The sequence below is a fragment of the Lissotriton helveticus genome, chromosome 7, assembly GCF_964261635.1.
Source record: "Lissotriton helveticus chromosome 7, aLisHel1.1, whole genome shotgun sequence".
Lineage (NCBI taxonomy): Eukaryota > Metazoa > Chordata > Amphibia > Caudata > Salamandridae > Lissotriton > Lissotriton helveticus.
The window spans coordinates 786,075,618-786,087,996 of NC_136068.1; the positions used below are offsets into that span (position 1 = coordinate 786,075,618).

Sequence of the window (12,379 nt, forward strand, 5' to 3'; positions counted from 1 at the left end):
ACAGCTTCAGCAGCAGAAGAGCCTGGTTATAAGGTCGCGGACAAGAAGTTCAACTTTGTATTGGCAACTTCCGTCACAATTGATTCTACTATCTTTTGTCCTTCTGGGGTTCACTCAGCGGTGTGATTATTGCATTGTGTCCTTATTATTGCCAGGAGGGGGAAAGCCGGGTTACTGGGCGCTTAGCTGATGGTACCTTGGCTATCACTTCCTCTATCTTTTGGAGCCAGATGGTGTTCGGCGCTGGTGCAGGGTCCAGGGCGTGGAGTGACTTCACTTCCTCTTGTTCTGATCTATATGGATATATGAATGTAAGGGAGGTAGGGCCTACCCCTCCGGAGTTGCAGCTCAATTCTAGTGACACATTCGCTGTGTCACAATCCTGGTGCTTCCAGTAATGGCCAGATTGTTAGACACCAAATACAAGGCCTGATCCATGAGGTAATCAGGTGGATGGATAATTGAGGCTACAGGCCCGCCCCCAGACCTGGTGCTCTGAGCTGCGCCATTGACCGTACTCCCCGCACCTTCATTAAAGGTCGGGTCTTAAACCACCATGGTCCCTGGGCCTCTGAACCAAGAGGGGGGAGGTGGTGGGGGGATGACACTGCAGATATTGTAGTCACATCGACCAGATGAAGCGTGTCCCCGGGACCTACGTGCTTGCATGCATCCTGGTATTAGTTCTCTTCAGAGCTTCCAGCTGACGGGGTCCGAGGTTCAAAATATGGTGTTGGGAATCTTGATGCCTTTGAAATATATGTCACCGTGAGAGTTGCAGCCCGGCAAACCATGCTAAAATTAGTGGGCCGTTAAAGACGGGACCGCGGGTGCTGAGCGGGAAGAAGGAGGGGCAGGGCTAGCAATATTCGCGAGGACCGATGCTGCAAGAGGGCCTCCAGGCCCCATTCACTCACCCGCATCCCAGGCTCTTCTCTCCCCGTGAGACCTATGGCAGAGTAGGGACCTGGGCTGACAAGGTCCAGGGGTTAAAAATGTCGTCAGGTGCAGATATTGTGACCCCAACCACACTATGAGGGTTGCCACCCACGTCCAGAGTCCGTCTCACTGTGGAGCTCCCGTTTCAGGCGGTCATCTTCAATGGAGGCCAGACCATGCCCCGTTAACTAATATTATTATTAATTATTGAAAAAAATGTAAATCAGTAACACTAACTTTAAGGGACAGGATACAAGGGATATAGGGGTGTTGGTAGAGAACTGTAATAATAGTCAGGTATTAATTGTTATACCTAATAATTAAATATCATAGATTAATTAATAACTTTTAAATGTTGATAGTTACATTAAACCATAGTGCCATTCGTTTGAAAAACACCTAACATTTTCTAAAAATATACAATTATTTTCTAGACTTTTTTACATATCAACACATTTTTTAAATATTTATAAACTAAAAGACAAATAATCACACAATGTTTAATAGTTTAAATATTTATTTAAAATGTGTTTAAAATTTCCCATAATGTTTTATTAAGTAGTAAAATATATAATTATAAAAATAAAACATGTTTTATTAACAATGCATAACATATTTATTTTAATTTTTAAACCCGTTTCCAATGCTTTTCTATTGACTTCAATTGAGAAAATGTTCCTTTTTTCCTATTTATTTCTAGGCTTGATGCCCGCGATTGTGTCTCTGTTTCTACAGACAGTGTGGTGTCATGGTCAAGACCAGAAGCAAGCAAGAACTGAGAGGTCAGGTAAGAATGATGTAATTTACATTTTATTTTTAAATAAAAAGGTGGCTATATTTATTGTAAGGAGAAGGGGGAACATAGTTAGATTGTAGATATCCATAAAATGTATGTTTTACTTGTTTAAACAACATTTACATTACCATGCAGGTTGCATTTGTACGCCCATGTCAGACGGTTGTTTTTTTACAAAAAGATAGATTTTAAAAAGTTGCAAAAAAAAGGGTTAAGACTTTTATAAACCTATTTGAAATTTAATCAACATTGTAATGTTTTTTCTAAGTGTTTTTTATAATGTAAGCTGATTTATCCAGACAAAGACCACGTGGCCCATGGGGACTATTGGAATTCATGCAGCGACATCAACAATGTTACTTTTTTTTAATGGCTAAGTTTAACCAAGAAGACATTTCCTGCTGGATTTTAATTTTTTAGATTGCACATTTTCTCATGCACAGAATTCATCTGGGATTTTTTAGTAACACTTTGTGCTTTTCAGTATTTTGCTTGGTGGATTGCATGTTTTAGTAATCAAACCTTTTTGTAATTCACCGATTGGCTTGTAGGAGATGGTGTAAATTTACAAACCATACGTTGCGCCTTTTATTGTATTTCATTGGATATTGCTTTTTATGTATGAATTATTGGAGTAGTGAAGACTCTTTATGACAGGTGGTGTTAACCCCTTGCAAGCTGACCGTCATGACCACACCCGCGCTGAAATCTGCAGCACAGGAGCAGAATCGGCCCAGCATGGAAGGGGCTTAAAAGTCACTAAGAGTTAAAGAAAGAAGACAACAACAGGTAGCAACCCGAAATTGCTTCAATGTGCTGTACAAAAATTGCAAGAAGGCCAATTGAATTGTGTTGTATTTTCAAAATAGGCAAGTCACATTGTTAGTTAATGCTAAAAATGTAGGATATACGCAAGACTATCCAGGTAGTCTGAAGCCAAAAGGAAAAAGAACACTTGATGGGCAGAATGCAGAACAATGTCATACATTCACCCCAGTACAGAGATCTGGGCTTAAATCCATTGTTTTTTTGCTCACCAAGCCCTTCCAATTTGGACCCAGCCATATGCATATCAGTCTTGACCCTGCGCTCAGTGGGAACAGTCCCGCCTGAACTGCCAGGGCAGGTCCTCCCTGGACTGAAAACCAGCATCCTAGGACCGGTTTCGGGCTTTCAGCCCTCATCAGCCAGGATAGCTTGACTCCAGTGGCATGGAGAGCACGGGACCCACATCTAGGCATTCCCGTCCCACTCGGGGTGACACATGCAAAAAGAACAATTGATGGACAGAATGCAGAACAATGTCATACATTCACACCAGTACAGAGATCTGGTACCAGGATGCTTGTTTCCAGTCCAGGGAGGACTGTTACCATGAGCTACAGGGTCAAGACTGATTTACATATGGCTGGGTCCAAACTGTGGTGGCGTAGTGGGCAAAAGAATGATGGATTTAATCCAGATATTTTGACTGGGGGAGACTGTTTGCACTTTCAGCATTCCGTCCATCATTTGTTTGTTGTAACACTTTTTGCCCTAAGTGGGATGGGGTGCCCAGACATGGGTCCCTTGCTCGCTGTGCCACTGGATTCAAGCTAGCCTGGCTCAAAGAGGGGGAAATACCCTGAAACCGGCCCCAGGATGCTTGTTTCCGGTCCAGGGAGCACCTGGCCTGGCAGTTCGGTCTGGACTGTTCCCATGAGGCACGGGGTCAAGACTGATTTGCATATGGCAGGGTCCAAACTGGGGTGGCGTAGTGGGCAAAAGAACGATGATGTTTGCTGTAACAGGTAGTCTGAAGCCACCATCAATAAAAACTGTGGCATTTTTGCCAATTGTCTCTTAGACATCTCCTTAGCTTTTTTAGAAACAAGTGGGTTCAGACTACCTGACAGTGAATCCGCAGATCACATTTTTTATAAACTTTGTTCCTTCTTCAAAATTTCCCAAAAATGATACTGGTTGGGTAGATGTTTTCCAATCGAAATTTACTGAAGGAATTGTGCCATCCCTCGATGGCATTGTTAGGCTTTGCGCCTCCCTCTAAGCAGGTCGCGTAACAATTCCACCATTCAATTGGAAATCTTGGCTTACTCCTGAAACCCAACCTGCTTAGAAGGTCAATCCATGTATCTACAAAGTAATTTAGCAGTGGGGCCAATTTTTCTTCGTTTAGGGTAAAATAATCTGATTCTGTAATTAATGTGTAGAATTTGTCTACGCTCTCAGGAAGCACAAAGCATAACACAGTTAGATTTCTTAATTCAAACTGCATTTTACTGTTGAACATGTTATCCTCAACTAAGGATGCTTTTTGAATTTGTTGCCAATATGCCTGTGAAAAGTGCAAAAAACCAGCCGTAGATTTGGGTTTCAGGGTAAATTTTGGTAACTGGTTAACCATTGTCAATATAAAGTTAATTATCACTTTTCTTGGACTTTTGCTCCTTGGTTTAGATTTTATCACTGTTGCAAATTCAGTGTAGGTTGAGGATTACTTATCAGGAAGTAAGCTATCAACTAATGGGACATGTGTGTTATTTATGTCAGTGTGAATAGTGTACATTTTGGGAAAATAGATGGGGTGTGGATGTAAAGATCCCATCTATCATCGAAATGTCACTATTGTCTAGGGTTACCAAGTTATGGGTTGTGCTAAAGATTGGTCCTTTTTTCTGAGGGTTTTGATTGTCATGCAACATGAAAGGTTCATCATTGTAAGTAATAGTTAGTCCGGGGGGATGTTAATGTTAGAATAGGTTTGTGGGGTTACTCATTGGGGATTACTTGCCTGCTTTGTCTCTGGATCATTCTTCTCAGGTTAGGTATGGTGGGCATACTACTTGCAAAGTGCATGGGAATGTTTTGGGTTACCTCCCTCAGAACTAAACCACAGGGCTCATCAGAGGTTGATGCAATCATTTTAATGCGTTGTACATGTTCTTGTACTTCAATCTCGATTGCAGAGGTAAAGTGGTTATGCTCTGCTGTACTAACTACAGTCTCATCCAGAGTAACTGCTCTGCCTGTGCAATGGGATGAAAAAACCTGCACACACCACCAATAATTCCTGGGCTCAGTTATCTTCTCCTTTCAATAAAGATAGCCACCATACTTAATTGCCATGTCTTGATTTTACATAAATTGCTTGACGTGCAGATGCCAAAATTGTTGGTTCTGTAAAAACAAAAGAAATAGGGTAATTATACATTAAAATACTTTTAGTTCATTCATTTATTTAAGTTCTTTGTGGTGTTTTAACCTGCTAAAAGAAAAAAAGTATGTTATTTTTTACACTTCAGGGACGAAAGAAAAAAGTATTAATGCCCTGTTGAAATGAAAAGTTGTATTGCTAGATAACTGTTTTTGCCTAAAAAGAAATGTGGTTACTTATGTTTGGAGAATTGAAACTTTTTTGTTTACCTGGGGATAGGCGTTGTGTACTTATTTTGAAGACAGGACTAGCAGTATAAGTTTGGAACTTCAAGGTGGTGGTAATTTTCTGATATGTTGTTTACTGTAGCTTTACTTATGTAATTTTTAACAAAATTCATTATACTGTGCTTACAATGAAAATGCATTTTTTTGGTATGAGTTGGTGTGTAGTTTTTCTAATTCCAATGAGTGTTTCGAAAATAAAGGATCTGGAAAATCGGTCAGTAATCTGTTAATTTAGAAAAAAAACAATATCTTTTGATATTCTGATTTAAATAGATGAAAGAAAAGGTGTTTTGTGTGAATTTTGTACTTACTTGTACTGATAGCTGGCAGTGTGTCAACGGGAAGCTCTCTTCCTCTCAGACACTCAGAGATGCGTGTTAGTGTATCACTCAGCCCAAAATGGTGAACGTTGCATTTACACGTTTTTAGAGTTGCATGCCATAATTCAACCAAAAATATGTTTTCTTATGTATTTTTTAACGTGGGTTAGAATCTTGCAGAATGTATATTTATTTTGTTTGTTGAACTATGACGTAATTTCGAGTTTCTCACACACAACGAAGGCTATTTTACTTCAGGAGAAGCTGCACTCATTGGATTAAAATAAAGGAAGGGCTACTAAAGAAATTGGATATCTGGAAATGATTTTATTAAACTAATAGCAGTATTGTGACATGCTTTATAAATAATGCTTATACGTGAGATGTAAATGTATTTACATTACTGCGGTGCTTTATTTACCTTATTTGTACTTATTTGTTGTAAATTATAATGCAGTTAATACATTTTTATTAAAAGAATACATTTTTACCTTGATTTTGATGGTGCGTTGTTATGGTATGCGTGATAATAGTACGTGTGATTCTGATGTTCGTGGTAACTGTACTTTTAATTTAACCCTAAGTGTAGGCGTGATAGTGACATGTGTGGTTAAGACTGTCATTGTAGCCGTGCATTCATTGTATGACTTGCGTTGTAAAAACCTTCATAGTTAAGTCATTCATTGCTCTGTCAGCCATCCATGTGGAACGGTTAGAACAAAGAAGTTCTTCATGGACTGCAGAAGCATGATACATGAACCTTAGCATTTTGAAGTGGGTCAGGGACTTTGAAGGCTCACCAGCCTGGATGCAGGTGGGAACCTCTGCAGCTCTTGAATGAGCCAGTGCCCATCTGAGATATTGCAGGGCAGTCTTGAGTCAGCTAATCTTCAGTCATCTGGCCCTGATGATATCTACCAGTGTAGGGCATCGTTGCTCCTCACAGGGCAGTTCGGATCCTCCTCTCCAAATAGTCACTGTAAGAAGGTTTTTGAGGAATCCCGGCATGGCCCCAGCATGACGGAAACCAATCCACCAGAACATGATGTTCTCCATACAATGTATCTATCCAATACTAATGTGAAGAATCTCCTCAAAGTTCAGATTATGTTTAAGTCACCAGCTCCAGGAGGTAGTACATATTCACATCTTGGAAGTACAAGCAGAAACCCTCTGCTAACCAAAGTTTTTCTTTCTTTGTAATTCACAATCTTTTCCAAATCTCAGGGATGTGCATCTTCCTCATGTCTACCTTGTTTTCATTGGCTTCTGGAGCAAGGATCTCAAGTTCATGACAGCTAGAAGTGATCAAAGAGTTAATGTGGATTCATTGCACAGTATGTAACAGCCAGTGACAATGGAAAAGCAGAGGGGTGAGTAGATGAAAATCCCTCCCAACCAACATGAAAGGTTCCTTATTGGGAAATAGAAAATGTCAGGCTAGATTTATAAAGGTTTTGCATCAGGTTTGCATTTTCGCATTGGCATTTGCGTTGGATTGTAAGGAAAAGTGAAGCAAACTAGTGCAAAGGGCTGCTTCGCAATACTTAGCATCAAGGGTGGGCATACATAAGTGGTACATGGGTGTTCTCATGCACCCACCTATGCTTAGTGATGCAAAACCCTATCTACTAATATTATTAGACAGGGTTTTGTGTGAAAAATAACGCTGCAGGAAAGCAGGTGTTAAAAGGAGAAATGTTTTAATTTCTCCTTTCTTTTCCGACTTTGCATATGTGCTGCACTGTACGACACACATAATCAATCAATCAATCAATCATGCCATTTGTATAGCGCACTACTCACCCGGGAGGGTCTCAAGGCGCTTGGGGGGAGGGGTATGCTACTGCTCGAACAGCCAGGTCTTGAGTTGTTTCCTGAAGGCGAGATGGTCCTGGGTCAGCTGAAGGTGGATGGGGAGGGAGTTCCAAGTCTTGGCAGCCAGGTAAGAGAAGGATCTTCCTCCGGCGGTGGCTCTTCGGATGCGTGGTACGGCTGCGAGGGCGAGGCTGGTGGACCGTAGCTGGCGGGTGGGCGTGTAGAAGGTCAGGCGGTCGTTGAGGTACTTGGGGCCCAGGTCGTGGAGAGACTTGTGTGCATGGGTGAGGAGCCGGAACGTGATCCTCTTGTCGACGGGGAGCCAGTGCAGGTTCCTCAGGTGGCTGGAGATGTGGCTGCGTCGGGGGACATCCAGGATGAGTCGGGCGGAGGCGTTCTGGATGCGCTGGAGTCTTTTCTGTAGCTTGGCGTTTCCGTAGTCCAGTCGGCTGGTGACGAGTGCCTGGGTGACAGTCTTCCTGGTCTCGGTCGGGATGCAGCGGAAGATCTTGCGAAGCATACGCAGGGTGTTGAAGCACGATGAGGAGACGGCGTTGACTTGTCTGGTCATCGAGAGGGAGGGGTCCAGGATGAAGCCAGGTTGCGTGCGTGGTCGGTTGGCTTGGGTGCGGTGCCCAGGGCTGGGGGCCACCAGGAGTCGTCCCAGGCGGAGGGCGAAGATCCCAGGATGAGGACTTCCGTCTTGTCCGAGTTCAGTTTCAGGCGGCTGTCCTTCATCCACTCGGCGACGTCTTTCATCCCTTCGTGTAGGCAGGTTCTGGCGGTGTCGGGGTCTCTGGTGAGGGAGAGGATCAGCTGGGTGTCGTCGGCGTAAGAGATGATGTTGAGGTTGTGCTGGCATGCGATGGCTGCGAGAGGTTTCATGTAGATGTTGAAGAGGGTGGGGCTGAGTGAAGATCCTTGCGGGACGCCGCAGATGACTTCGGTGGCCTCGGAGCGAAATGGGGGGAGGCGGACTCTTTGTGTTCTTCCGGCGAGGAACGAGATGATCCACTCCAGTGCCTTCTCTTGGATACCGATGTTGCTGAGGCGCTGGACTAGGGTGCGGTAGCAGACCGTGTCGAACACAGCGGAGAGGTCCAGGAGGATGAGGGCCACTGTTTCCCCCTTGTCGAGCAGGGTCCGGATGTCATCGGTGGCTGCGATGAGGGCGGTCTCGGTGCTGTGGTTGGCTCTGAAGGCGGACTGTGAGGGGTCGAGGGATCCGTTCGTCTCAAGGAAGGCGGTCAGCTGTCTGTTGACGATCTTCTCGATGACTTTAGCAGGAAAAGGGAGGAGCGAGATGGGGCGGAAGTTTTTGAGATCGGTGGGGTCCGCTGTAGGTTTATTCAGGAGGGCGCTGATCTCGGCGTGCTTCCAGCTCTACGGGAAGGTGGCGGTGTTGAAGGAGGCGTTGATGATGTTCCGGAGTTGGGGTGCGATGGTGGAGTCGGCCTTGTTGAAGACGTGGTGTGGGCAGGGGTCGGTCGGTGATCCGGAGTGGATGGTGTTCATCGTGCGGGCTGTGTCTTCGGTGGTCACTGTGGTCCAGGTGCAAAGGGTGGCGGTGGGGGGCCTTGGTTCACCGGTTGGGTGCGTGGGTGGGGCGCCGAAGCTGTTGTGGATGTCGGCGATCTTGCGGTGGAAGAACGAGGCGAGGGAGTCGCAGAGGTCTTGTGACGGAGTGATGTCGTTGGTGCCGGTGCTGGGGTTGGAGAACTCCTTGACGATAGTGAAGAGCTCTTTGCTGTCGTGGGCGTTGTTGTCCAGTCGTTCCTTCAGGGATTTCTTCTTGGTGGTGCGGATGAGCTGGTGGTGCTTGCGGGTAGCGTGTTTGAGGGCGGTCATGTTGTCGGTGGTTCGGTCGAGGAGCCAGGCTTTCACGAGGGTGCGGCAGGTCTTCTTGGAGTCCTTGAGGTCATCGGTGAACCAGGATGCCTTCTTGCTTCTGGGTCTGCTGGGAGGGTTCTTTAGTGCGCGAGGTCGTCGGCGCAGGTGGTCAGCCACTGTGTGAAGTTGCGGGCTGCTTCGTTGGGGTCCGTTGTGTTGGCGGGTGGGCTCTGGCTGAGGGAAGTGGTGAGCTGGTCTGCGGTGATCTTGCTCCAATTCCTGTGAGGTACCTGTTGCGGGTGGTGGTGGGTCGTGGATCTTTTGAAGCTGAAGTGGACGCAGCTGTGGTCGGTCCAGTGGAGTCCGGTGGCGTGGCTGAAGGTGATGTACTTGCTGGAAGAGAAGACGGGATCAAGCGTGTGGCCGGCGTAGTGGGTGGGGGTGTTGACCAGTTGCTTGAGTCCGAGGTTGGTGAGGTTTTCCAGCAGGGCGGTGGTGTTGCGGTCCTTGTTGTTCTCCAGGTGGAAGTTGAGGTCCCCGAGGAGGATGTAGTCAGTGGAGGTGAGGGCTGATGAAGTCTGTGATGTCTTCGCTGAATTGTGTGCGTGGTCCCGGGGGTCTGTAGACAAGGGTGCCTCTGAGGGTCGTCTTAGGGTCGGTGTGAATCTGGAAGTGGAGATGTTCGGCTGCGGCGAAGGAGTCGTTGGCGTCGGTCGTGATGCGGATGGTGTTCCTGTGGACGATGGCGATGCCACCTCCGGTCTGGTTGATGCGGTCCCTCCTGATGATCTTGTACCCGGGATGGCGATGTCGGGTGCAGAGGAGGCGTTCATCCAGGTTTCCGTGAGGAAGGCGACGTCCGGTGATGTAGCGTCGAGGAGGTTCCAGAGTTCCACGGCGTGTCTGTGGACGGAGCGGGTATTGATCAGGATGCACTTGAGGATGTTGCTGCTGGTGTTTGTCTTGGCGGGTGCGGGGCAGGTTCGGAGGCAGGTGAACTTGCAGGTGCAGCAGGTGAAGGGTCCGTGGGTGCGTCTCGGGGTGGCTCGGCAGCAGGCGTGGGTCCGGCCGGCATTGAGTGCGTTGAGAGTGGCGGCGTCGTAGGTCAGTCGGGTCGTCTTGCCTCGGCGGGGAGGGCCAGGGGTCCTGGCGCTGGGCGCGGGCCAGGCACGGATGGGCGCAGACGGGCTTACCTTTGACGCACCTTCGGCACTCAATCGGCGCTCCTGCTGCGCGCGTCCACTGCGCGGTCGCTCTGGAGGCGTCATAAGTAAGGAGCCGGGAGGGAGGAGCAGCTGGATGGCGGGAGCGGGGCGGCGAATGGAATCACAGGGGGGCGGGGCCGCAGGGAGGCAGCGGCGGGAAATTCCAAGAAGCAGCAGGCAGCGGGAAATTCCCAGGAGCAGCGGGAAATTCCCAGGAGCAGCGGGCAGCGAGCGAAGGAATCTGCAGGCAGGAGGAGGCAAAGGCAGGCAGGAGCGGCAGCAGTGAGTGGGGCGACCAAGCCCTGTGGAGGGCTGAGCGGTCACACTCTGTGGTCCCCTTAAGTAAGGAGCCGGGAGGGAGGAGCAGCTGGGTGGCGGGAGCGGGGCGGCGAATGGAATCACAGGGGGCGGGGCCGCAGGGAGGCAGCGGCGGGAAATTCCAAGAAGCAGCGGGCAGCGGGAAATTCCCAGGAGCAGCGGGAAATTCCCAGGAGCAGCGGGCAGCGAGCGAAGGAATCTGCAGGCAGGAGGCGGCAAAGGCAGGCAGGAGCGGCAGCAGTGAGTGGGGCGACCAAGCCCTGTGGAGGGCTGAGCGGTCACACTCTGTGGTCCCCTACGGTCCCCTTAAGTAAGGAGCCGGGAGGGAGGAGCAGCTGGGTGGCGGGAGCGGGCGGCGAATGGAATCACAGGGGGGCGGGGCCGCAGGGAGGCAGCGGCGGGAAATTCCAAGAAGCAGCGGGAAATTCCCAGGAGCAGCGGGAAATTCCCAGGAGCAGCGGGCAGCGAGCGAAGGAATCTGCAGGCAGGAGGCGGCAAAGGCAGGCAGGAGCGGCAGCAGTGAGTGGGGCGACCAAGCCCTGTGGAGGGCTGAGCGGTCAGATACAAAGAAGGAAAAGTTGTAAAACTTGTGTACTCCTAGGGTCATATTATCAAGAACGGCGATAACATTATCACCGCTTTAGCAGCAGGAAACTGCCACTAAAGCGGCGATAAGGGGCTTGATAATATGCCCTCGTGAATTCCCATAGCAGCCCAGGTTTGTTGTCCTTCACACCAGAACTTGGGCTTCTATGGGAATTCCCAAGGGCATATTATCAAGCCCCTACACTTTAGCGGCAGTTTCCTGCGGTTAAAGCAGCGATAATGTTATTGCCGTTCTTGATAATATGGCCCCCAGTATTTTGCCCTGAAAGGGTACCCTTCCAGTACAAAACCTATGCTAGACTTGCGCACAATGTTGTACTATGACGCAAAGGTGTGTGGTGCTCGGCAGCAAATTTCTATGCCGCCCCTAGAGAGAGGGAAGGAGAGTGCCATATCGCTGTAAATTTGGTGCTCTCCTGCTCTCTCTGTGTCACCCAATTCAGAGCAGCACAGAACTGTTGGGTGCTGAGCTGTGTTGTGTGCAACATATGTAAATCTAGACTGTCATATCAACCCTGGGCAAAAGCAGTCTGCAGCTGAATCAATCATCGTCTTGTGCCAAAAGGACACCTCTTTTCCTTTGGGGGCCAGATTTACTAATGGCTTGCATTGCCCTTGATGACACAAGTCATCACAAGGCAACGCAAATCCTTAAGTGGGATTTACTAAGCCATGCAAAGCAACCTTGCATGGCTGTGCGTGGTTTAGTAAATCCAAAGCAATGGAAGGCAGTGCATATTGCTGCCTTATGTTACTGCAGCTGAGAGGAGTTCCATTGATGGAGTAGGGCCATTCCCAGGCATCCACATGTGGTTTTTGACACAATCCCAGATTTACAAAGCTCTGTAATCCTGGAATTGCACCAAAATGCTGCAACTACCCGACCGAAGTGTAACAAGGAAAAATATATTTATTTCACCTCGTTATTTACTCTTTGCATGTGTGCTGCATTCTGCAGAACAAATAGAAAGAGGAAAATACTACTAAGGATTTTGTGCAGGATGGTATCCCTTCCTGCACAAAAACAATCTTGCCTGAAACACCTCCAACCTTACACTATGGCACAAGGGTGTATGCTTTGAAGCTAGGCAGCACAAAGTGCACCA

At 47.7% G+C, this 12,379-nt stretch overlaps 1 protein-coding gene across 1 annotated transcript in view; it reads left to right on the forward strand.

Moving 5' to 3' along the window:
* Positions 1 to 12,379, forward strand: part of WNT8A (Wnt family member 8A) — a 237,759-nt gene that overhangs the window by 80,560 nt on the left and 144,820 nt on the right. The window contains exons 2-3 of the mRNA XM_078650682.1: positions 1,640 to 1,726; positions 2,393 to 2,524. The gene's annotated coding sequence lies outside the window, so the exon portion shown is untranslated. The remainder of the gene's footprint in view (positions 1 to 1,639; positions 1,727 to 2,392; positions 2,525 to 12,379) is intronic.